The sequence below is a fragment of the Eucyclogobius newberryi genome, unplaced genomic scaffold (assembly GCF_026437365.1).
Source record: "Eucyclogobius newberryi isolate DKJ021-1_F unplaced genomic scaffold, fEucNew1.0.hap1 SCAF_21, whole genome shotgun sequence".
Taxonomy (NCBI): domain Eukaryota; kingdom Metazoa; phylum Chordata; class Actinopteri; order Gobiiformes; family Gobiidae; genus Eucyclogobius; species Eucyclogobius newberryi.
In genome coordinates this window covers 13,295,641-13,323,079 of record NW_027315846.1, presented here as the reverse complement: position 1 = coordinate 13,323,079, position 27,439 = coordinate 13,295,641, and the positions used below count along the sequence as shown (strand labels likewise).

General features: G+C 41.8%; 1 protein-coding gene across 11 annotated transcripts in view; it reads right to left on the bottom strand.

Annotated features, from left to right (window-relative positions):
* Window positions 1-27,092, bottom strand: part of myt1lb (myelin transcription factor 1-like, b) — an 81,914-nt gene extending 54,822 nt beyond the window's left edge. For 4 of the 11 annotated variants that reach the window (XM_072458136.1, XM_072458131.1, XM_072458137.1 and 1 more), the window contains exons 1-2: window positions 26,224-26,639; window positions 1,689-1,793 (exon numbers count right to left, since the gene is read on the bottom strand). The gene's annotated coding sequence lies outside the window, so the exon portion shown is untranslated. Of the gene's footprint in view, window positions 1-1,688; window positions 1,794-26,223; window positions 26,642-26,707 lie in introns of those variants that run through there. The other 7 variants (XM_072458133.1, XM_072458138.1, XM_072458135.1 and 4 more) reach the window with 5 other exon arrangements.
* Window positions 27,093-27,439: the final 347 nt, after the last annotated feature.

The following is a 27,439-nucleotide window of genomic DNA, read 5'->3' as shown; positions in this document are numbered from 1 at the left end:
GTGTCAATTAGAGCTCAGATCAATGGCGACACGGGCCCAGGTGAATAACATCCGCGCACATTCATACAGGCTGTACATGTCTCACGCCTGACTCTTTGTATAACACTGAAGTGGTCATTCACTACTGCACAATGATGAATCTTTGTACAAGGGGACATTTCAACTCAACATTGCCGTGGAAACAAAAAGCCGGAGAGTATGCGTGTCATTTTGCTATGACTAGTTAGTTGCTTAGTTATTTTGAATTTGTTGAGTGTTGTTGTGGGGAAAAACACTTTCCTCCCTTAAAATAACATTGTAGCTTCTGTTTAATGTCACTTGAATTCCACTTAAGGCCCATAGTATATAATAAATAATGTTCAAAATGATATATTTTGAGTAGGCACATATTTAATCTTTAATAAAACCAAATGCAGGTAGTAATGTGCCTTTTAGGAGGAAAAAAACATTGACAATGACAAGAAAATGGGTAAGCCAACAAGTGTTATTATTACTTTGTTTCCACTTCAAAGCAGGACACTGAAATTCCTTTAGACACTGACAAATAACAAGCTGAGACTCCACAAGACTTTTGGCTTTTTGATGCCAAAAAATGATGGTGAGAAATGTGTATATTATTCCGAATGAGATGTGATAAGAAACGCTGTGATTGTTGTAATGTGCACAAGGCCTCTGTATATGCTACGAGCTTATCACTGTAATGCTGCTGATGGGGGAAGGGGCTGTTCAGACATCTGTCACCACATTTCATGTTGTTATCACTTCCCTTTGTTTTCACCTTGAAGTTTGTTTTGTGGATGGGGGGGGTGAATGCATTTTAAGCATATGGCCCAGCCCCGCCCTCTCTTCCGCGCTCACATCACAACAATATTGTGTACAGCTGAGCAGCGGGGAGCCTCCGTGAGCGGCATTGGCTGGCATTTTCAAATTTCCCTGCAAACAGGTATTTACACCATGCATCATCTCATGACAGTAAACATGTGTGCCAGAACCGATGCTATGTGTGTCGGAATTAATGTGAAGGGTGGTCGAGATAGCATCTGAGTGGGCGCTGGGAGAGAGAGAGGAGAAGAGAGGGAGGAGAATCTGGTGAGGGATTCATAACTAGTATTGAAAATGGCTTTAGTAGATGACAGTGAGCTCGCGCAAGGTCCGCTCAGGCGTGAAAAGCTGTGATGTGAACTCAATATGACGATTTATCAGCCCGTCCAGCAATGCCACGCTGCTGCTACACTCAAGGGTTAAATTTAAACAGAGCTGTGATTGCAACCAAAGTGACAGCGACATAATTATAGCCAACATATTCATTTAGACATGATAGATTTATTATTTTTAGAGCTTTATGTAAAATGTTACAGGATGGGAGAATAAATTAGCAGTAAGCATTCCCATAGCACTGTTTTAGCATTCAGAAATGCTAACGGTGTAAAAACCAATGCTGTCATTTTATTTGTCAGTTTATTGTTTCATAAGCGGCCATATCAGCATATGGGAATGTTTCAAATGCAGTAATATAAGTGAATGCGGAAACTAAATTAAGTTAGGTGCTGCATTTATAAATATTGTGCTTCAACTATCGAATGCATATAGTATTAACACTGTGACCTCCTTTTCACGTTCACCACAACCATAGTCTAGTCAGTTATTGCTGTTTTTTCTCTTACCAATATGAAAAGATGTGACTGTACCTGATGTGATTTGGGTTTAGACAGTTCTTTGGTCCAGACCTCTGCTCCCACAGTGGCGATCAGCTGCAGAAGAGAGGCTCACCACGCTTCCTCCAAACTCATTTTCTACACAGAAGGAGACAAGACAGAGATCATGCATCATTAAAATCATTTCCCCAACAATCACATCCACATACAGCCCCGACAGTATCAGAAATCTGCTCTGCTTCTTTAACTCAGCTTCATGAATAGTCATATAGCATCAGCTATGCGGCACACGCCAAGCCTGCGCTGATTTCCAACATAACGACGGGTGCGTGTCGTGTGCGATAGGCTTGGCAACATGGGGTAATTAGCTAGATCTATCATCTTCTGCAGGAAGTGGGGACAAATATAGCTAATGATCCATGCTGCCTCCATGATTTCTCTCCTCCAGTCTCCATCCTTCGCTAAGCCAGAGGAGGAGAGGGAAGTGAGGGAGGGGGCAGGAACACAAGATCTAACAACATCCCGTGCCAAAACAGTCCAATAATGGGACTGGTAATAGATAACAATGGAGTGCTACACGCTCTCTGTGTCAGAACTTGGGCGGCTGCTAATTGAGAAAATGTATGGGGAAGAACAGATGAGGTGTTGATGGTGCACAGGGACCATCGCACAGACTGAAGGCCCCCACAGGGAGCCCAGCAGACGCCCATAACACATCGACACGCACATATACGCACTCACACAGTCATTCACAGGCGAGCTCAAAGCAGCTTAAATCAAAACAATAGTGGGTCCCTGAGGACTGACACCATCAGCACACAGGCAGCACTCAAAGCCTGGTGCGTTATGCAAAAACACAACTGCAGTTACGTGTGGAAGCAGACTTTACTTTGAACCGACAGGGGGGCTTTCTCTGCTCTTCAGTACAAAACCTTTACTGTCCACTTACTTTGTAGTATGAATAATAGGCGTGATTGTGTCGGTAACAGGGAGCATGCGTTGTAGGTGATTGTTTACGCATTGAAAAAAACATTTACATAAAACCACAAAGGCAGACTGTGAACTCAATCATTTGACCGCAAGTTTGTTTTGGAGAAGCCGGATCTCATCTGATCTCAGAAGCTAAGCGCGATATGGCCTGGTTAGTACATGGATGGGCGACCACTGCGAATATGTGTGCCACAGTGGGGCAGCTGTGGCTGTAGTGGAAACTGTTGTTGAGTCCTTAGGCAAGCCACGTTTCCCATTGCCATGTATGAATCTGGTGGTCAAATTGGTTGCCTCACTTCTATCAGTCTACCCCAGGGCAGCTGTGGCTAAGTAGTAGCTTACTACCACCAAGTCTGGAGTGAATAATGCAATGTAAAGCATAAAGGACCTATATAAATACAATGCATTATAATTTCGTTGAATTATTTGGAGTGCATCCGTAGGAGCGCTACACAATTAATCAGAATCAAATCACACTTCAAACCGCCACAATTATCAAACAGCAAAGACAGCAATTATTTAGGAAGAGAATGTCCTGTGAACTATGCTTTTTTTGTTTAAGGGGGGGGGGGGGGAAATGCCATTGCTATAGTTTAGACCTCTACAAACATGTATGAATTTAGCGATTTCAATATTCTTTCAAATGTGATGATTGTGTTTAGAATATGAACCAAGTATAATGCAAACACACCAACCGTATGTTAAATATAATTTGTGCCTATATAGTATAAAAAGCTCTTTACGGACACATGGACACACACAGTCACACAACATGCACACATCCAGTTCTAGCAGGCGCCTGGTCATTATAATCAGGATGTAAGTGATGGCTCTGTCCTCTGATCAAGGTCTTCATGTGATGGCTGATGACAAATCACAGCTCTGTAACTCCTAACCAGGACACAGCCTACATTCCCCTGGACAGTCCACCAGTCTTTTGAGTCTGCTGCGAGCAACAGAGGGACCTGAGTAAAGCACTCGGCCAACTTTTGTGACAAAAGGTGGGTTTGCACATTAGAGCAGTACAATGGGACAACTGTGCTTCTCCAATGGTGTAAAGACATAGCACCATGGACAGTGACTGTGGCCATGCGAAACCTGGCAAATATCCATACATGGACAAATTATCATAGGAATCTTTCACTGGCAAACTTGCATTGTTGGGAGACTAGTACAACTCCTTTATATGAATGCAGATGGTATTACAACATAAAATCATACTGAATCTGACACTGTGGTCTGATATTATGTGCATGTGTATTTTGTTTAGTTGTGATTGTACTTAATTTAGCTGAGATTATAATTCTGTAGCATAACTATAATCATTTCTAAGGACTATAAATAATAATAGATGGATTAAAACTACTCTGATAATGATGCTTTTTGTATTTTCTGACCCCTCAAACCTCCTGTCTGCCAGTAGAGAAAATATATGGTGAAAATATGCCAAATCCATACATCCAGAGCTGTCTGAGACGTTGCATAGTAACCAGACGTGTGGAGACTGGGTTGCCTGGGCACACATCCACAGACGCTCCCAGCCCTTACACAGTCATACACTTTATCCATGCACTGCATCTATTCGCTCCCTTTTGATACAAGACACATATGGCCAATGAGCAGATTTCCCTCACCCAGCAGCTGTTGAATACAAAGGAGCAATGGCTGGTCTTTCTTGTGCTTCTCTATCTATCAAAGCAAAGGTACAGACTGTAAATAGCTTGGGCAGGCAGGCTGCTGTTGTGCAATATACAACTTTGATGAAACAGGAATTGTATGGTTATGTGCAGGGCAACATGGAAGATGTTGGTGAAGTGTGATAGGGGTTTTAACACAAACTCGCCATATGGAAACACACATGACACATGGGGACAAGAGGCCAGTGCAAATAAGCATATTTTACATGAGACACAAATGTCTTATTCATACAAGTCTTCACACAGAACAGCTTCCTCTGGGCTCAAATGACTGGGGCTGCCTGACCTACATTCTGCAGATCAGCAGAGGAGATGAAATCTCTCTGTGCTGCTGCTGCTCGCTCCTCCATATCCTGTTGTCTTCAGAGCACTTCACTGCCTCCTGGACACACAGGTCAACTGCACTACTATTTCTCTGAAGATTCTCAGGCTTCAAGTCTTCAAGTATCAAAGTGTGTCATATTTGAATGTAATAGTTCCCATAACGCTGTTTCTTTGGTTTTGTTTTGCAATGTCAAAGAACATAGTTAAATAAAAAAAATAAAGTCAGCCTAATATACAAATGTCACCACCTGGATTCATAGAGCCTCCTATTGGATAAATGCTGCATGGGGGATTGTCTTTCAGCTCCAACACGGTATTTAAACCCAACTAATGCAGTGAGCGGCTTTTCATTTCTGAAACAACCACGTGGAAAAACAAATCCTGTGGTCATGGACAATATTTCAGTATGTTTGAGAAGAGCAATCAATATTGGCATCAAAGCAGAGAAAACATATGGAGAAGAAGAAACTACAGATCTGACCCCCATTGAGAATCGTTGGCCTGAGCTGGAGAAGACTTTGTGCAGTGATCACTCTCTCCCTTCATCCATACAAGAGGAATTGGTAAAAAATAGTGCAACTGAAATTAAATCGAATGACTTATTGAAACAATGCCACAGCTAATGTGTGCTGTAATCAAAGCTAAAGGTGGTTCAATAAAATATTAGACCGTGTGACTTTTTTTGTGAACAGAAATGTATTTGCATGTATTGCTCTTTGTTTACCACCTCTGAAACAGAAGCAGTTCTGGGATAAGCATACAGCGGTATAAACTACTTAACACTACACAGCACGGGGGTGACAAAGTATTTTTTCCAAGCTATATTGTTGGTCTTTGGTCTTCTAGTATTTTAGAGATGGCTGTAAACAGATGACCACAGCAGCACAGCATTTAAATCAGACTTGCAGAGCTTTAGCCATAATAAAAGGCTTCATAATGAGGCAAATCCACTCAGAAAAAAACAAACTAACAAACCGTGTTACAACAGGACAAAGTTGGAAAGGAACCTGCCAACTTGTCCACAAGTAATGGCATAAAAAACTTCAACATCAATAATGGGCACTTCCCCTCTACCTTTGCAAATGCTTGTGGACAGACATTTGGAGTATTAACTAATTGGAAAATAAGTTCTTGTTATTTTTCTGTAACATTTCTCTGTGATGTCAAACAGCCTTCATTGGTGAGCGTTGGAGATTCTAAATGAACAGACTCTGAAGACCAAAAGAATGTGCTGAAAATATGGCACTGCAGATACAGGCATTTGGCTAAAAGCTAAAAGCTCCTTTAAAACCACAGTCGTCATTCAGGGAGTTGCCTCGCCCGTAAAAGGAGCGAGTGGGAGAAATAACATGGTGCGAACTACTGCCGCAATTACCCACTGTGGGGTAATCACAAGCACAATGCACTCTGGGTAGGCTGGCTGGGAGAGAGGGAGGAATACTCAGGTGAGGAGAAGCCAGACAAGCAATCAGCCCAGCAGGAAGACGGTGAGTGAGCGCCGAGCAAAGGGCCATTCCTTTAATTTCCAAGGGAGAGCTGGGGCCTTAATTACTTGATGAGTCTCTTTGTCTCTCCCTTTCTTCTGCGGTATGTGTGTCACGTGTATATGTGGTCCATTATCAGACTGGGAAGAGTCCAATCAGCACAGATAGCAGGAGCAGAGAGCAACATTGTGGTGAAGGAGGGAGGAATGGAGGGAGAGGAGGGAGGGTAAAGAATGGGAGAGGAGGCAGAGGTGATTTACGGTGGTAGAAGCCTTAACACCATCTCTCCAGCCCGCCAGCTATAGAGCGCCAAGGTCGGGGAGCGAGACGGGCAACCACCTAAAAGGACTGCACACAAACAGGGCTCGCACCAAGAGCAATGAGCAAATCTGGAGCAACTTTTGAACTTGATAGATACTTCAAGGTTAAATCAGGGCAGATAGTAGCAGTCTGAAGATCAATGTTGAGTGCTATACAAAGCAAACTTCCATTAAGATTTAATTAAAGAGTCATGCTTTTGCTTGTTACTTTAGTAACGATCCATCACACACAAAGATAACCTTTCTTGGTCATCTAAAAATATGTTCAGCCGATCGATTAGTCAACTAAAAAGGGGGCATGGCAAAAGCTCTCTATGTATCTGACAAGAACAGCACATGAACAACATGTAATATACATAGATATATATCTATATCTATATCTATATATATATATATATATATATATATATATATATCTATATATAGATATATATAGATATATATAGATATATATCTATATGCTTCTTTTTTAGACAATAGATTGACATTTTCAACACAAAACGATAGTACTTTATTTTTGTTACGTGTGATCTTATACTAGTTCTGATAAATCTCAAGATCCTTTTAAAATGGTTTCAATGCTGATTTTAGAATTGATTTTTGATATTTTTGACAGCACTAGTGGCGACACGACATATCAGCCGAACTAGGGCTGCAACTGTCACCTAGTCAATTATTCTTTTTTTGGATTAGTCAATTAGTAAAACGAATGAGATTTTCAGCAAAATAAAGATTGAAATTTGGCGAATGAGGGCTTCAAGGTAGAGAATATTTGCAAATTATGAGTATTATCTAATTACATTTTTTTTTTTTTACATTTTGATTTAGTAATGCTGCACACTCGTGACTAAATTGCAGGACAATACAGGATCACTCAAACCTGCATGAATAACACCAAGTAATGATAAGGACAACCAAAGGCGAAAAATGCGTATGCATCAATTTGCATAGTACGTCTTTGTATAGATTTGCAGCCAACCAAGTCCAATCACAATAGAATTCTTAAATTGCATATGATTGGAACAAATTTCTCATAAATGACTCATAAAAGTTTCAATTTACGCAGATTTGGCTATTTTGCTTGTAATTTCAGCCATTTGCAAAGGGAATTGATACCCGGCATGGGGCCATTTGCTAGCGTAAGCGCAACTGTTTTTTTTTTTATTGTTGTTTTTTTTTCTCCAGAGAATTTGCATGTTCAGCTCTAAAGATCCCATGGAAGTGTTTTATCACATCATATGGTGATTTGAGCCTTTAACCTGCTGAAAACAATGACGAGTATTCATCGAGTTTGTATACTGCATTAGCGAAATAATCAAACATTCCTGTGTGCGTTCTTTTTAAAATCAGAATGATAATAATAATAATAATAATAATAATAATAATAATAATAATAAAATATGGACTAGATACTATACACCAAGCTGTATATAACACATTTTTCTTTTCTTTAACGTAAATTAATTAGAAGATGAAAAAAGAGGACGATTTTCAAATCTATAAATAATAAAATATATCCGTCTCCAAGAAATCTCCATGAAGAACAATGCTATTGCCATTGTATTATTGGTTCCATGATTTGATACCTATGTGTGAAATACATAATAAAGGAGTGCTGTTTGTGTGTGTGCTTTGGTACAATGTATGTGTCTGATTGCAGCCAGGTCTCAGAGCACTGATGAGCTCTATTGTTCTCCCACTACTCTACGCGCCTCACCCTCCCGCCCGGCTACCACTGTCGCCCAGAATACCAAATGATGCAGTGTGCAGATAGATCGAGCTGTCTGTCATGTGACCCTATATGTCCTGAGGCTTTACCCTGGGATGACAGCAGGCACCATCCGCACGCGCGCACACACATCGCCTCGGCTTGGCATGGCGTAGCTGCACTGACAAACTCGCGTTCACTGGGGAGGCTTGTGCGCTCACTTGGGCAAGCTAATGGGCATGCACACACAGCATCACTGCAGGGGAGGGAACCAGGAGAAGAGAGAGAGAAAGAGAAGGAGAGAAAGAGAGAGAGAGAAAGAGAGCGCCACTGTACACACATGCTGTCGCTCGATTCTACCTTCTCGGTCAAATACGCACACAGTCCTGCAGGCAAAATGAAAAACACTGAATATCCCCCAATTTCATCCATCTGCGGTACATGAACACACACACACACACACACACTTGCTTGCTTGCTTGCTCGCAGACACACATGGCGCCCTGTGGGAAGGCACCCCACCCCTGCTTTCTCACGCAAACACATTCGTCACTGAAAGGGTTGTACACAGGCGCTGGGTATCCTGTGGCACCAAAAATAGACGCCTAATAGAATGTGATAGAAACGGTCTCCCCCTTCCCTTCCCTCAAACAGGACGTATTTTGTTGTCGTTCGCATTTGTTTCCATTTGAATGAATCACACTGTAATTCAAAATAGCTCCCCTGTAAAGGCAGAAAACATTCCCAAGAGGTACGCGCTGCCAAAATAGTCCACTACTGGCCAGCTGTCACAAAATGTTCAAAGGAGGCTCAGTTCTCTGGCACAATTGTACGATCACCAACAGCACAAGCACTGGATCCTTGTACTAATAAGTGGTGCGCTGTTCTGTAAACTCAGACTAAAAACACAGATGTCAAACAAATCAGTAAAAGATGTCCTCGTAATATGAATAAACTGAGTTTCGATTCTTTTTTTTTTCATACCAGTTTCCTAAATACAAAATTGACAATACATTGTAAGATTTTCAAACTATGGATAAAAATAAATAAATTCCGAACAACTACCACACAGCACAGATAACCACTGACACAAAAAAAGTCAGATTTTCAACACAATGTTAACTAAAACGTTATTAGTACTAGAAGGACAAAAACATTTAGTGAATCCATGAGAAGAAAAATCTTTTCAGGCCTTCATGAAGGAAGCATATTTTTATGGCTTTTAATGTAGCATGACAATGGGTCGATTGTCAGAACGTACCCTTGAACTTAAACATTCTATGTATTTTTTGACAATTTATAAACTATTTTAAAAAATACTATTTCTAACCTTCGCTTTGCTTTTGGTTTTCAAAAGATGTCCTCACAATATGAATAAACGTTTTGATTTTTTTTTTTAAACCAGTTTCCTAAATACAAAATTGTCAATACATTGTAAGATTTTCAAACTATGAATCAAATATTTTTTCCGTACAACCAAGAAACTACCACACAGCACAGATAACTGCTGACAAAAAAAAAGTCAGATTTTCAACACAATGCTAACTAAAACGTTATTACTACTAGAAGGACAAAACATTTTGTGAATCCAAAAGAGAAGAAAAACCTTTTTAGGCCTTCATAAAGTAAAGGAAGTATTTTTACAGCTTTTAATGTAGCATGACAATGGGTAGATTGTTAGAACGTACCCTTGAACTTAAACAATCTATGTATTTTTTGACAATTTAGAGTAATAATAATAAAGAACAGGCAGAAAAACAAAAATAAAGATGTCCAGATTTTTCAGTTAATCGATCATTGTTCAGGTCACAATATAAGCATTAAGAATGTTATCTGGCTGTTTTTATAGCATCATGTTTTTTTCTCACAATCGAAAAACTAAAATTTGATGAATGATTGTCATAACTTGATTCAACTCCACTTTGAAAGAGTAAACGTTTAAATAGCTGCAGTATTTGCATCACCATATTAGTCATAATTAATTTAATTCAGCATTCAGTTCACACACATCATGCTGATTTTGTGAACCTGATGTTTGTAGTTGCTGGAGTGTTTATTTTTGTCTTAGTTTTGCCAGTGGATTCTCTATTCTCACCCTCACTTCTCTTAACACCTGTTGTAAAATATGTATCTGTGCATTTCTGGATCCTTGTCAGAAAACTCGTTATGTTGATATCACACTGTGCATTGCAGCTACATCAGGGTGACAGTTTGAGAAAAGGTGAGATGTTTTTATGCAAATTGCTGCAAGAAGACCGGTCTCATCGGAGAGGAATAATGGCGCCAACGTGGGTTTGTGTTGTGTATTATCGGATGGGTGCAAGGTTAGCATGTGTGCTATGGGAGCACGGGTGCCACTTCATGCATTCATATGTGAGAAAGGGCTCAGGTGGATTGCGAGCTTGGCAGATGGACATTTGGAGAGCAGATTTGCACCCTACAGCAAAAACACACACATGAAACGCACACAGCAACACTCCCACATACGGCGGTAACTTTAGCCTTGAGTAACTTGAACAGGGAATAAACCATAAAAACATCTTCAGCACTTCGAGTCACGTATCGGTGCACAGAGCCAATATTTCAACTGTCCAAACATGGCGTAAGTCAATACCGTCGTAATATTCTAGAATTTCGGCTGTCCTGAAAATACCTTCCAGAAGTTGTATTCAGCTCGGAAAAATCTTCATCAGTGACAATGACCCAAGCGCTCATACGATTGGGTTGGAAATGAAATGCAAAAATATTAAAATACATATCCTCTTTTTAGTTATAGTTATTCCTGTCTTTTACAGAATTTAACGTATTTATTTGGCCAAATGTGTACTTTTAATTTTGATTTCTGTCTTATCTAGTGCTTTTGTGATACCTGGTTTATGATACCTACTATCTGGGCAATATGTTTTTACAAGTTGCATTGGTGCTGTTTTAATCAATATCTAACAGAATAATAATGGTCATAAATTGCATACAAAATGAAGTGTTTCTTTTATTGTGTACTTATTTGTGCAGTGAAATCCTTGGGACTTCAGAAAGGGCAGTTTTAGGAATCAACATGGTATTAAAACGTGGTATTAAAAGAACAATTCAAAATACAGTATATCGCAATCAAATCCAAAATCTCAATTTGAATGGTCGCAATTGAAACACCAAAATATCCTCTGTTATTATGTTTAAAAGCTGCTAACTTTGTTTTTCCAAATGTTAATGCTCTCATGTTTAAAATGTGCATGTTGAACAGAATCCAACTGCTGAATCAAAATAGCAAATCTATTACCATTGCAATGTTTGTCAGAAAAAAAATTGCAATATTGGTGTCAAAAAAGAAAAGAAAAAGAAGTATGAAAATTCAAAATAATTATGAACAGGCCTCTTTAACAAGGCCTGTCCCGATAATAAAATTTGAAGTGAAATATACAGAAAATATTACAATAATACTGAAACTGCTTTATGCTACTGAAACGATGACTTTAAACCAGGATAATCTCCAAGACAATTCATCAAAAAACAGGAATAATACATAAATAGCGGAATTAAACATGAAAGTTTCTAAAACGAGTCGACAGCACAAAGATTATCGAATTACAAAGAAATAACCACAATTTCCCAACAATTGCAAAGGAAATGTGAGATAATATAGAGTCCCATAAAATGTTGTTCCAGCTCTCATTTATCAAACGATAGGTCAATAATAGTAAATGGTGATAGGCCAACTTTTAACTTGCAAGACTGGAAACATATGTACAAACAACACATTAAAGCTGTGCACGTTTGCCACTGTGTGCTGGAGCCATGTCTTGCCATCCGGTCCAGGCAGTGGACGAGTGGGGCAAAGCAGATAAGGCTTTGGGTGGAGGATGGTGGTGTGTTCATGGAGGCTGTGTGGAGCAGCTCTGTCCCCCTGGAGCCTCTTCTGCCAACCCAGTGCCACAGATCAACAGTCAGCCAGCCAGCCGTGCACTGACCCCATCCTTTCCCCCCTCTCTCTCTCCCTCCAGTTCTGCTTGCCTCTGCCTCTCTTTCCCCGGGAGCTAGAGGCATTTGCTGTCCCCATGTCTCCTTCCTGAGCCAAAATCTTGTCCTGCTCCTAACAGTGCATGTCTGTCTGGCAGCCTCTCTGACTGCCGGTCTCGCGTCCAGCCGATCCCTCCATGTATTTTCCGCCTTCCTTGGGTCTGTCTGCTGTTGTGTCTGTTTCTCTGTCTGTGTGCATGGGGCCTGCCTGCCCATCTGCCTGTCTGCCTGCCAGCCCCTGCTTTTGGCCAGTACGTCAGTGCCAGGCGGTCAGTCGGGCTGCCATTCTGCCGCCGTCTCCTCCGTCCCTTCGTCATCTGTTGTGTATTTGTTTGCGTCTATCTGATGTTTACCTGTCTGTCTTTCCACATGTCTTCTTTCTTTTATCTAAGTCTGTACTGTAGCATCAACCTGACCATTCACCATCTATGTTGCTTTCATATCCAAGAACTTCATCACACACCATCTTTAAATCCTAGAAAATAATCTAAAAAAAAAAAGAAACTCTTCACATATATGAATAACAGCTGCATGGCGCTGTCCGTGGTCCTGAATAAAAAAATATTTTCATTTGTTACTAAGGCTGAACTATTTGGATAAACTCTTTCACATTGCTCTGAGTTGAATACATTTAACATGACCGCTGTCCAATATTCACTCTGAGATCAGTGCCCCGTTTTGGAGGCTTCTTTCTTGGCAGGCAATACCTTTCATTCAATGTCTTTCTAAACAAGATGCCCAAAGCTCTCCCCTGACTTCAGACGCTTAGTCATCAGGCCAGCTTCCTGCTAATACTCCTGTCTCATTCACAGCTAGCTCTTCCAGGCTAGAGCAGCTGAATTGAACAGGTCTCTCTCTCTGCTTTGCCCACAGTCTCTCTCTCTCTCTCTCTCTCTCTCTCTCTCTCTCTCTCTCTCTCTCTCTCTCTCTCTCTCTCTCTCTCTCTCTCTCTCTCTCTCTCTCTCTCTCTCTCTTTCTCTCTCCTTGCTTCCTCATGTCCACTCCTATTCTTGTCTCACCATGAGTGCAGGAGAGCGTTTGACTGGCTCTTCTCAACTAAAGGCTGCACTGCGTGCTTGCTCTGCAGTCAAGGACAACTCTAATCGAGATAGAACAAAGGAAAGACAGAGAGGGAGAGGCCGATGGAGAGAAAGAAGTGCACTGTGGTGCAGAGATCTTTGAATTTATACATATTGTCAAATAATAATAGAAAGTAATTCCCTTTTCAATAGCAATGGCAATGCCCTCAACCATTATCCACAGGGAGTGAGAAAAAAACACTCAATTTCAATCTTACTTCTTTGCAAATCAAACAGTGAGTGTCCAAAGGCCTTTCATACTGTAAAATATGTATCAAAGTTCAAGACAGAACTTTCCAGACATTTGTTTTAGTTTGTGTTTTTAATGATCCCTTTTGTAAGATAACTGTCAAATTAATAATATTGATTTTATACCTTGCTTTTACATGATGCTAGACTCCTAGCTATTAACAATAGATATTCTATACCATGTCCACCATCACACAGTATTTCTTTCACAAACCTTCTCATTGACATCCCATAAAGGCAGTGGGAACAATAAAAGCGACTCTAGCTCTTCCCTCTCATATGTGCTTGTGTTTACAGTTCCTCCCACATAGACGCAGTGCTCACGAAGAGCACAGTTAAATGTCTTTGCAGCTCCGTGGCTAATCCCTGTTGTGGATTGGCCCACTTTGAGGTTCCCAGCTTTTGGAAGGGAAAACTAAACTGGGGATGAGGTGGAGGGGGGTGTTTATGCTCAGAGATGTTATCTGTGTCACTCTTTGTTTCTTCCCCCGTGTCTCTCCTCTGCACAAACATCTTTCTTACCCCTTCTTCCTTTTGCTCCGTTTCTCCTTCTCTCCTCTCTCTATCTCTATCCTTTGCCCAGATGCAGAGAAGACAGCTGTGTTGTGTAAAAGTGTGCCCAGTCAAAAACCACTGTGCCTGGCATCTGCTGCTGGCAAAATAATAACCAACCTCTCTCTTCTATTCTCATAGTATCTCTCTGAAACAAGATGAAAGACAACTGCTGTCCTTCCTGTGAGGAAAGAGTTAACCAGCTCCCCGGCTCTTCTTCCAGCAAGCTCACTAATAACCACCAATTATTGGACTGTACATCGGTGTACAAGAAAAGGATGGGGAGAAATAAAGAGCATGTCTGTGTTAGGGGCTTGTTAGCTCAAAGGTACACCACTAGCATACTAGCTTGCACAACTAGAGTAACCAGTATTTGGTGTCTTGAAGGTCCCATAGACAATTGTAATGACCAGGTTATCAAATCTAACAGTTTCAAATCTGCCAACATAAATAAACCACTTTCAACAGAGACAAGGACATAATAGGCAGGTGGTTTGATGCGGCTAATCAGATTGTCTTGTGTTGTGTGCTTTAAGGTGAGGCCCTCCAGAGAGCAGAGCCCCAAAGACAAGGAGCGGATCATCTGTCTGTGCCCAGAAGACGCACCCAAACACAGGGCTGTGGGAGGCGTGGTACATCACGGGGAGCCAGACCTGTAATTAAAGCCCGGAGTTTGACGCCCACACTCTTCCAATGAGACGCATCCACTCCTCCACCGCCTTCCCAGAGCAGACGCCTGGGCTCACATACACATATTTATCCTGAGCATTTACACATGCAGAAGATAGGGCTATTAAATCTCATGTGTGCTGATAAAACGTATTCTAACATTCATAACATTCTAACAAGAAAAACTGCAGAGCTGTAATGAGGCAAACAAAGGAAAGAGGGTGTAGACTGCATGCTATGAATAAGACAATATGTGTATGATTAGTATTAAAAAGATAATACCGCAGATATCATAACCAGCTGTGGTCTGTACAGTAAAAGCCACTAGCATGTGCTACAGCATTGACAGTCATTTTATCAGGTTAGACTTTTATCACAGCTATAATAGCAATTAAGATGACATTTGGCCGGATACTTATGTGGTCCAGAAACAATTGTTCGTTGCTAATTTGCACTGTGTGTGTTTCCATTTGAATACATGTTTACTCGGCCAAAATAAAAATATGGCAATATTTTGACTGTGGATCAGAATAGAAACAGGCTAAAACACCCCCAAAATCTCTCAGCACAGTGATGAGGAAAAAGCTATGTGCACAGCAGAGCCTCTCCCCTGCTTCATGAGAGCAGAACACACTGGTGCCTGGCTTTTGACCATGGCAATTTTAATCAGTCTTTTTCACACTTCATTGGGAATTCATGGCCGCCTTTTCCCTTCAAACATTGTTTGGGAGAGTTATCAGCGGCAGGCAGCATATCCGGTAATTATACATGCAAGGTAACGCTGGGAGCTGGGCTGAATATTTCAGCCAAATGCATGTGCTGCTGAGAGGCACTGGAGGGTACAGCTGCTTCACAATCCCGCCTCTGTGGCTCCCACAGCGCCAGAATACAGTCTCACTGTTCAGCACCCAAATACTGAGACAACTGCAGTGTTAAACTTTACATTCCTAATGAGATTTAGTCACCACTCACAAACAAGTCATTGAATTGATGCAGATAGTAGCTGTGCTACACATAACACTGACCAGTCCTTCACCACAATGAAATTAAAGTGTTGCAAAGGCGTGGGCAAGGCAACACAAGCAGAGACAACAAAAATGTGCGTACATGGTTCAGCATTTGTTTACTGTGAGTAAGGAGCCAGCTTTTAATAGGGCCTGAGCACACATGTATAGCCTCTAGAGCCATCAGCCCGACACAGGGCTCTGGGGAGCTCAGCGGCGGAGGCATAACAGTGACTCATCCAAAGGCACACACACAGACACTGGCAGTGTCAGGGCGGCCCGCTGTCAGATATCATCAGAGCACAGCCTATGGAGCTGTGCTGACAGGTGTGTTCCTCAGTCACGCACACACACCCTCACACACACCCAGACACACACACACAGTCCAGCGGTCCTCACCTCACGGGGAACCTCCTGCGGAGCCTGTTTGCTGGACAAAGACAGAGATAAACTGGGAGGTGGTTTATGTTCATGTGTTACTACTGTACAGATCATAGATGAGCACAGTGTGGCAGTTGGTCACAATGAGCCCTGTATGTGGGCCTTTTCTGGCGCTGCAGCTGTTGTGAGTACGACGCACTGAGGCATACAGCTCCACCTTCACAGATCAATACAGTAATACACAGCCTCACTAATTCACTCTATTGTGTGAAGGAGCTTTATCACACTGCCGCTATAGTTTAAAGTACATGGGCTTCACAGGAGAAAATGCCACTTCACACCAACAATATTTTATGGTGTTTGAATCTCATACTTGCATTGCTGTATATGTGGCGCAGAATAAATTGCCAGTAGTAAATATGCATCCATATGTAAGTTTTAAAAAGTGCATCACCATAGCCTCAAAACAAGGATTTTTGCTTTATTTAAAGTCATTAACAGACCATATGCTCCAATAAACATTTTTTTTTTTGTGTTCATTCATTCATTTTCTACCACTTGTTCCCGTTAGGGGTCGTGGGGGACTGGAGCCTATCTCAGTGACTTTGGGCCTTAGGCGGGGTATACCCTGGACAGGGGCCTGCTCATCCCAGGGTTAAACACTTTGTGTTTGTGTTACGCTACAAAAATGCATCGCACAAATGGATGCATCCAGACGTAGGTAGATCAATGTACAAATACTAGAAAAATATCAGCTTCCAATATCTGGACTCTCCAGTCTCTAAAATGACAGTCCAGAAGCTACAAAGGCAAAAAAAAAAGTAATATATTATCATACTTTATGCTGTATCAATAATAAGACAGATTTTAAATTCATATGAATAATTTCACAGAAGCATAATAATTTGTAGCATTTGGAAATGTGTCAATGCAGATGCAGTTATGGCAGGGCGATATGGCTATTCAATCTTGATTTTTTATTACGTTTTATAATTTTAATTTCATTTACATAATTTGTCATTTGACACAAAATAGCTAAATTTCTTCCTTCAAAGTCTGAACGCCACTCAAAACCAAACGCTTTAACTGACAGTTGATGTCTGTAGGCTGTAGACCTTTCGATAAAAAAAACAAAAAAAACAAGCATATCAATCTTGAAAACCAATGCAATTGAACTACTGACTGTTTTAATTAAAATATACAGATTTCAACAAAGCAAAGCAGTTTAAAATGTATTTTGTTTCTTGTGTTATGTGCAGTATATCAACGTCTACTGCATATCATAACAAATTGTGATGTAACCTATGATTTCCAGCTCTAATTTGATCCCTAATAGACCAATGACAAAAACAAAATGCTCATGCTATAGCGGTTTCTTTAGACATAACGTTACATTTCGAAATGTATTAGCCATTCTTAACAGAATTCCTTCAGTGGAATGAAGCCTGACAGGCAGCAGAGCTGAGATATTAAATAGAGATATTCATATCTAAACATCAACTTGTTATTAAGCTCATGAACTGGAGCAAGGGTTGTTTTGCCCATGTTATGCAAGATGGAAATGAGTTGCTGTAGCCAAGCTTATTTTGGAACAGCTCACATCGGAAAACGCTGGGCCGAGCAGGAAAATTAGGTCACTTACACGAGTAGGGCCTGCCTTCTTTCAGGAGACCAAAGAACTAAAAGATGTAGTGTTATTTATTCAGAGCAGGGTCTACGCAGATTGGAGTAGAATGAACAAGATGCATAGCTTAACAGAAGCAAAGCCAAAGGAGCATTTTAACACTCGCCCCAGAATGACCTGAATACATAATTGAGCACAAAACAATAGACTCTTGATATATGATGCATGGGACAGTGTGACACACTTGGTGACAACATAATAATGAATTAGGCTCCTCCACTAATAATGGGAACTAAGATGAAACAATGTCTATACTTTCTTTTATAAATCCACTTTGTTAAAGTACATGGGGCCAAATTACACTATTGAATCGAGTTGTGATAAGATTAATGCAGCTCTATGCTCAAACAGACACTTTTCTCCACCTACCCCTCCTATTGGTCAGCCTCTGTGAGTGATTCATCCAATCAAAATCAATTGGGAACTACAAAGAAGGTAATAAGTAGTTTTAGTTTCTTATTAATGGCAATATAATTATAAGAAGAAAACATCAATTGTGATAAAATTGACTTAAACTGATAAGGCCAGCCATTTCTATACAAAAGGGTAAGAAAAAAACGTCCTATAGCGCACAGACGAGGAACAGCAGCAAAGGCACAATGGTGAGCTGTGGAGGACAGGGTAGGCAGGCGAGCATCAGAGGCTATGATCAGAGATACAGAGGAAAGGACAAACATGAGCCTGGTGTGTGGAGATGGAGGGACAAGCCAGAGGCGCCGCGTCAGCTTAGGGTTGTAGGAGGTCTCCTGCTGCCCCAGCTTGAGGAGCAGTGTCTCACACAAAACAGAATACACCCATTTACGCAGAAACAACACGCCTGCAACATGTACCAAGCAGATCAAATCAGAGGGGACCTTTAATGCAGCAGCATTTGTACTCTTCTCCTTATATTTCTCTCTCTTATATACTGTATTTACATAAATGCTTACAGCCCAAAATATAATGAAACAAACAAACAAACAAACAAACAGTTTTACCCTTCAGTTATTCAAGCAAAAGTGAAAGCGAATTATGTTTACCAAACAAGTAAAAAGAAATGAGTAAAAGCAAGTAAACTTGTATTGTTGTCTTACACAGCCCTTTCTGCGATTGAGTTTGATTTTTGGAGCTTGTCGTAGCAGAGCATATAAGCACTAAGTGGTCAAAACTGAATCCAAATCATTGTTCCCAAACAAAGGCTGTGTGTTCACAAAACAGAGCTATTGATTTGAATCGTGCTTTGCTGAGAATCTGTGTGCGACTGAGTGTCAATATTTATGCATTTGTGTATGTGTGTTTATGTTGAAACTGTTGCCAGCGCGTTCACCATTGTGTACATATATGCCAGGCTGCAGCGTTTGCGTGGCACGCTGGCGCTCTCGATAAGCGCTGGGTCCTAAAGAGGCTGCACCGCTGTCATGTGATGACACCTCTCATTTGCTGCTGTCCTGTGAAAGGGTCAGGCCACAGAGGCACAGACACGAACCACCCACACACAGAGGCACAGATACAAACCACCCACACACAGAGGCACAGACACGAACCACCCACACACAGAGGCACAGATACAAACCACCCACACACAGAGGCACAGACACGAACCACCCACACACAGAGGCACAGATACAAACCACCCACACACAGAGGCACAGACACGAACCACCCACACACAGAGGCACAGACACGAACCACCCACACACAGAGGCACAGATACAAACCACCCACACACAGAGGCACAGACACGAACCACCCACACACAGAGGCACAGATACAAACCACCCACACACAGAGGCACAGACACGAACCACCCACACACAGAGGCACAGATACAAACCACCCACACACAGAGGCACAGACACGAACCACCCACACACAGAGGCACAGACACGAACCACCCACACACAGAGGCACAGATACAAACCACCCACACACAGAGGCACAGACACGAACCACCCACACACAGAGGCACAGATACAAACCACCCACACACAGAGGCACAGATACAAACCACCCACACACAGAGGCACAGACACGAACCACCCACACACAGAGGCACAGATACAAACCACCCACACACAGAGGCACAGATACAAACCACCCACACACAGAGGCACAGACACGAACCACCCACACACAGAGGCACAGACACGAACCACCCACACACAGAGGCACAGATACAAACCACCCACACACAGAGGCACAGACACAAACCACCCACACACAGAGTCACAGACACACGCACAAACCACCCACACACAGAGGCACAGACACACGCACAAACCACCCACACACACAAATCATGCACATAGAGAGGCACAGACACACTGAGAGCAGTTTTCTCCCCACGCTAATTGCATCAACTCTAAATCACAAATCAAATGTCAAATCATATTACAGTATCATATCATATTACAGTGGAATAATGTAATAAAGAAAAAACAAATATTTTGCTCCTCTACAGATTAATTGTAAAAGCAGCTTTTAGCACTCACACATTAACATTTTGACTAAACTAGAACTAAACTGGGATCTAAATCTGGACAAACCAGGAGTAAGCCAGGACTATGACAGGACCAAGCCAGAGTCCGAACAAAACTGGGCTCAAACCAGGAGCAAAATGGAAAGTGAACTGCATGTAAAACTCTGCTCTGGCCTCTGTGCTTATAAACTCACTGTGGTGAATAATATACATATAAATAAGTTTGGACTGCAGCAAACACTCGATAATGAAAATAGCACTGACAGTAAAAAACGATAATATAACACATCCATGGTAAAAACCCTCTACAGCACCTTTAAATGTGCTAAATGTGTTGAAAGTCTGTAATATCCCCATGGCTTCTCTAATGATGCGTTCATGTCAACCTCGGAAGTCGAACCACGGAGAGATGTTTTCTCCCGAGTTTCTGTTTTCCAGCGTCGGAAAAAAACTAAGAGTAATACTTAACAGTAAATAAATATGGACTCAATTCGGTGTATAAATAACCCGGACATAATTAGGTTATAAATCAACATATGAGTGTGCATTTTTGCTATTGTTGTCATTAGTTCCGTGCGGACGTTAGCAACATTAGCAAAACAATGCGTTTCTAACTGCGGAAGCTCAACGGCAGCACGGGAGCAGCTTCACAGACAGCAGGGGGCAGTAGAGGGAAACTATAGAGAAAATAACACAAATACTATCAATATTTTAACAGTCGGGTGTAAAACTTTACTCAAACATAGGGTGCAGCCATGTTGGATTGTCTAACTCAGGCAAACTCTGGGTTCTGAAATGTCGCCCGAGTTTCCAAATAGGAATTCCGAGATGTGAGGGTGTTCCGGTGTGAATTTACATGTCGGAACACGGAAAAGCCGACCTCCGAGGACGACTGGAACGCTGCGTAATTGCCGTCTCCTCTCTCTCTCATGCAGAACTTGCTCGCCCCTGCTCCTGAAGGCCATCCATTCGTCTCGACCAGTGTCACATGCCGTCATCAATTACCCATTAGACAGCGTAATATTCGCCCAATATTGCCAGCGTGTGACTGGAAGATTTTAGAGTGATCAAAACTGACAAATCTGATTTACAGAGCTAGCATAAATAAGGAGATTGTGCCCTCCCTGATTGCCCTGTTGAATAATGAATGCCTGTTTGGTAATCATTTTCCAATATCACACTACCTTCCCTGAACCGAGCTGCAGAGCTACTGCGGCTTTTTTTTTTTAACATCTCATCATTACTTTCTCATTTCTCCGAATGCTGAATCCTAACATGATCTAATCTGGTCCCAACTAAAATTAACTACAAACGCTTTAGGTGTTAACATTACAGTACAGACAGACCCCTCAGTCGAATATTTTTTCAGGCTAATCGCATCGGTTTGCACTGCGTTACAGATTTACCAAAGAATGATGCAGAAATAAATTGACTTATTGGACAAGCCTCAGTCCCAGTTAAAGTTTGTAATCACAGCAAGGGGACTTTGTAATAGAAACTGGCTTACAAAATGTTTAGCGCCTCCAAAATAAAAGTGGCTCACCATCTCCTCATAGCTTGCATACATAACCTTAAGATCACAGTAAATGCAGTTTTTAAGTTTAATTGTAATGGCATGACAACAACACAGCAATCTCAAGGTCAGTGCTTTGATGATATCACAGCCGTCTCTCAACAGCCGCTGTTGCTCTTTAGAATATTCTTCAAGGCACAGTTGAGCCTCTAATGGGAAAAGGCCAAACCGGGTTATGAAAATCCTTATTTACAGCGAGCTGCATGGCTGTGTGAAGTAGGTCACAACAGCTCCTGAAATGGAGTGAACCTCCCTCACACCGTTTAATACTGCTTTTGAATGTGCACTGCCGCACAATGGGACCTGAGGGAAAGACACAAACACTGTTTCTGCTGCTCTTTAGTAGTTTCTCCACTCTGTTAGTCTGCACAGCACAAATCAGCAGTGCCGGCAGTAAATAGTGAAGATATCAATGAAGGGCAGATATGTAGCTATTAATACTATTTGGAACTTCCCATTATTATTATTATGTAGTTTTATCGCTCTATTGAATGTCCAGCTATCGAAAGATCTGCTCAGTTAAACACTTCGCAGCAAATGAGCTTAATGCCTTGTAGGTCAGAACGGCTAATATACAGCTATAGTGGCACTAACGGAGACAATTCATGTTCATGATGATAACAGCGGACATGTGGCTGGTACAGTGAGTGAGACAGGACTAGATGGGTGTGGGCTGTGGAGGTGTGCCCTGTCCCCTGAGGTGATGGATGCTGGTGGAAGGCTGTTATGCCACAAGGTGAAAGTGTCCATTAATCAGGCCCACTTCCTGCATGGCCGTGGCTTTCCCATTACCAGTGCACTCCAAGCAGCCTGATTGGTTTTTAATTGGCCTGCCCACCAGGAGATAGATCATGTTTTCTCTTGTGAAAAGCCAATGAGGTGTGTGTGTGTGTGTCCATGGTAGGACACCTGTCCATTGAGGCTTTGTCACTTGAAGAATACCAGACCAGACATGTACTTCTTTACAGCTATCAGAAGCAGAATTCCCCAAAAGTATTTCCACCGTAACCGTTTTTCAGCTACATTTACCAAACAACAAACAATCCTTCAAACTTTTGAACTTGAGTTGCATTTTAAAAAAGAGAGTATATATCAACGATCAATGTGTCCAGAGAAGACTGGAGCATGCAGGTGTGACAGACAGTGGAGCAGATAGATCACAGTGAGTACACGTCAGTATTGACACTTTGTCCACTCAAATAGATCAATTCTTTCACAGCCTGAGCTTAACCACATCATTGAGACTGATTGGAAGAAGTCATTGATTCTCTATGGTGTGTTTTGGCCAAGACGAGACTAGTGCAAACAAAAACAAACCCGAAATAGTTAAATGTTTGAATAACTGTGGAGAGGAGTAGACATACTGCTGGCCAGCACCTGTTCAAGGGCTCTGAGACATCTAAAGTTAAGAGCCAGTTAAAGTAAAACATTTCCAACACAAAACAGAAAAAGGGTTTTCTATTTTCACCGCTTCCTCCTCTGCTTCCGAGTACCTCACAAATTAGTAAATTTTTCAAGCAAGAGCACTTTACAATTACATTCATTTGAAGACATATTTTGTCTTCTATAGACACAGACATTTGACATTGACATAATTTATGACATGTGGATCATTATTTTTGGACAAAATTGTAATTGTGACCTAAAACTAATTAATAAAAGAAACATGTTCACTGATTTCTGACTGCAGAGTTGATTTGAGCCTGCTCCTTTATGGTACATCATTGTCAATGTCATTACAACAGCTATAGTTCACAATAGCAAGCAGTAGACTTCTTTTTCATTGGAGAACGAAGTATGTACAGGGCTGCGGGGTCGCTGAAAACTGTCATTTTCTGGGCAATGGTGTCACAGATGCAGGAGAATAAATATTACTCAAACATGCATAAATCACACTAAATACAACTTTGGGTGAATTTAAGAAGGGGAAACAATTACACCATTAAAAGCGTGATTTGCATAGTTTGTTTGAATACAGTGTGTTTTTTTATACAGTATATGGAGGCTGGCGACCACTGCAGCACACTGAAGAATACACTAATGCAGAGTCATGCTATGGCGATGTATAGTACCAGCACACTGAGCATGGCGAGTGGAAGAGTAATTCTGTTCTACGCTCAACATGGAGTCTAATATTAGTGCCTGGTCGCCCCCCACCGCCCCAGTGAGCCGCATGTAGAGGATCCCCAGGAGGCTTTCCTCTGCTCATTCATTAGGCTGCTAAGAATAAGGGACATAAAGTATTTCCCCTGTGAGTCTGAAGAGGAGACAACTCCCTACCTTCAACCGACCGCTGCCTCAGACTGTGGTCATGTCTCACTAAGACCACACATACAGCAATCCTCCTAATGGACTCGTCAAAGTGCACTATTCCACACATGTAGAAGTCATTGATAAAGGCTAGTTTAAATAAGGTGGGCAATATTGACAAAAATGTATGTCATGATATATATTTTATTATCTCGCGAACAATATATTCCGGCAGTATTATGGCAATCCATTAGAAATGTGCTAAAACGTGCCTGTAAATGTCAGGCATGTTGAGGTTCAAGTGTCGTACAAAATGTGAATTGGAAAAGCCACCACAAAAGTTAAAAAATATCACTTTTTAAACCCTATTTTTGAAAGATTAGGCACACATTTGTTTTATTTTTTAATCAGCTCTTTTTGCAGGATTAGTTTTGGATACATTTTTATCATACACTGAGTACTCAATTTAAAAATGTAAACTCTCTCCAAAATAGGGCTATCAAATTATAGTAATAGGATTATTGTGAGAAGATGATCATTCACAATTATTGACGCACAACAAAATACAATTTAATTCTAATACATCACTGTTTCAATTGTCTGTGGCCAGTTTTCTGACATCAAACTTCCCGAATGCAAATGTAAAATTCCATAAAAAGCACTGAATTTTTAAGCGTACTTTTTTGGAGCACAAAATGAATTGAAATGACTTTTTGCTGAATTCTTCTTTTGTTCTTCATATTTTGTAAATTACCTAAATGGTCACGATTATCAATTCCCCTTATAATCGTGACATCCCTACTCCAAAACAATCAAAGCAGTATTTTTACAGCATTTTTTTAAGGTATCTCCCCCTACTTCAGAATAGTATGCCGGTAGGTGCAATACGCTGAAATGCAGAGTGCTTTAGAGATGACCTTACAGTCTATATTCATCATCGCTATCAACAACCAATTTCCTCTGCCCCTCCAGCTCTGACTAGACTGTTGTGATTATTAGGGGCTCGGGTCTCCTCCTTCAGCGCAGACGATGAAGGAGAGAGAGAGAGAGCGAGGGAAAATGAGGAAAAGAGACGATAGGAGGGAGGGAGGAGGGGGGTTCCCGCGATGTTGGTCCCAGTAAGACCCGGTAGTGTGCTTTCCCACTATAATTTAATCACATTCAGCTGTCTGCCTGTCCGCCCGGCTCGCTCAGCAAACTACATCAGGCACCGCGACTCGGCACACACCAGCCTCCCCTTAACAAGCAAGACATTTCCCCCGTCTGCAGCTAAAGGAGCATCCCGGAGAACACGGTTTCTCCTCACGCCAAGCCAGACACTGCTGCTCTCAGCCACAACAATAGATTATTTTAAAGACATAAAGGCTACGCTGATTAATCTGCTGTAGATCGTTTTAATATTTAAAGCAGTGTTCAAGCAATAAAAGATCTACATTTTCCAAAGTAAAGCGGCACATTCCATCTCAAAACACATGTTCAGGTTGACAAGCACTCTTGACATACTTTGAGCATGAAAGACACAAAGAATGATTTGGTGTGTGCGCTTTGTCCGCCATGTGGAAACTTTTTGCTGTGTACAACCAACAGCAGACATAGAATCACGACAGCATCAGCACAGACTTAAGTAAATGCAAATCAAGATGACCATGTAAAGAGTGAATACAATATGCCACATGAAAATGACACTGCTTTACAGACAGATTACAGAATCAATTAAAATACTTAAAAGGATTCAGTAAATGCAGTTGTTGTGAGAATGTGTATAGTTCTCACATGGAACACGAACAACAAAACCGCCAAACACAACCAACTTCTTCTGCCATTCATGAGTCATTCAAACGTAAAAGTTTTCATGACTCTATCAATTATCTGGACAGCTGACCAGTGAAGGAAATAGTGTCACAATACTAATGGAATATGGAACAATAACAACTTCTACTATTTCAAAAAGTCAAGCATAACTTTAAAGCTAAACATTCAACTGCAGCAACAGCAGAAAAGTGACACAAGGGTGTCATGTAGTTACAGTAGTAAAACCATAGCTTCGTTATTTTTAAAAGATTTAAAAACTAACATCACAAGCAAGTAGATCATTCCTTCAGTGCAATATATCATATGGACAAGTTACCTACCAACTGCAGCCGTCTCTGAAACTTTCCCTTGCGGTCCTTAGTTAGTCTCTCCTTTTTAACACGATTCTTCTCACACTCTTCTGTTCAGTTACTGTTCTCACGACAAAGTTCTGCTCGGCTCCTGCATGCAAATCATTTTTACAGCTTGAGATACTGAGAATGGGGAAGACGGCAGAGCGACGGGAGCAGAGATGACAGAGGGGTGGAGGAGTGGAGATAATGGTTTGGAGGCAGCCGACCAATAGGCCTGGAGCCTAATGGAAAAAGGGAATCAGGACACACCAATGAGGCGCAGCCTGAAGAGAGAGAGAGCCGAGAGAGCGAGCGGAGGAGACGCGCGGCTGGAGCGGGGATGGCGAGAGCAGCGCTGGGACACGAGCGGACGACACAGAGCCACACAGGCACCACCAGAGCAGAGGGATGTAAGAGAGAGGAGCAGCACTGCAGATGAGCACAACACAGACAGAAAGAAAGGAAGACTTACCAGGGAAGTGCTAGTGCCATCCTCCACACGGCGCCTGGCAGATCCACACTCACTAATACATGCACCCACCCCAGCAATAGAGGCGCACGCCGCGCTGCCGCTGAGACCAACCAATAGCAAAAACAACAAAGGAGAGGACTGCCAAAGCCGGCTGGTATACCCTAAAGCTACTGTGAGCTGTGAGTGGATGTGAGTGGATGTGTGAGTCAGGGGGAGGGAGGAAGCGTGGAGAAGTGTGTTGTGTTCCAGCACAGGGAGAGGATTCCTATCCCAGTGCTATAAGCTTTCTCCCATCTGTGCATCGAGCTCTCTCTGTACACTGTGCATGTATGTCCTCCAACACTCAATATGTTCTCCCTCCCCAGCCCTGCGCTGCCTGATAATGTGCCCTCCCTTCACTCAGTATGTTCTCTCTGCCTCCCCAGCTCGGCACTGCCTGATGATGTGCCCTCCCTTCCCCTTCTCCCTCTTATACATTTATTCAGGACTGCAGACTGTCTGCTCCCACAGTCTGTTCTTCCCACGGGCCCTGCTAGAGATGGAGGTGGGGGTAAGCTGTGAGATACATGTGCAGCGTATATATTTTAAATAGCAGACACATTGCTCCGTTTGGGGTTGGGTGCACATTATTTGGCCCGGGATCCTTTACCGTGCCCAGAGAGCTACAGGATGCAAACTTAAAGGAAGAGTGTGGCTGATGGCAGCCTTGCTGTTAATTAACGCCTTTCCTCG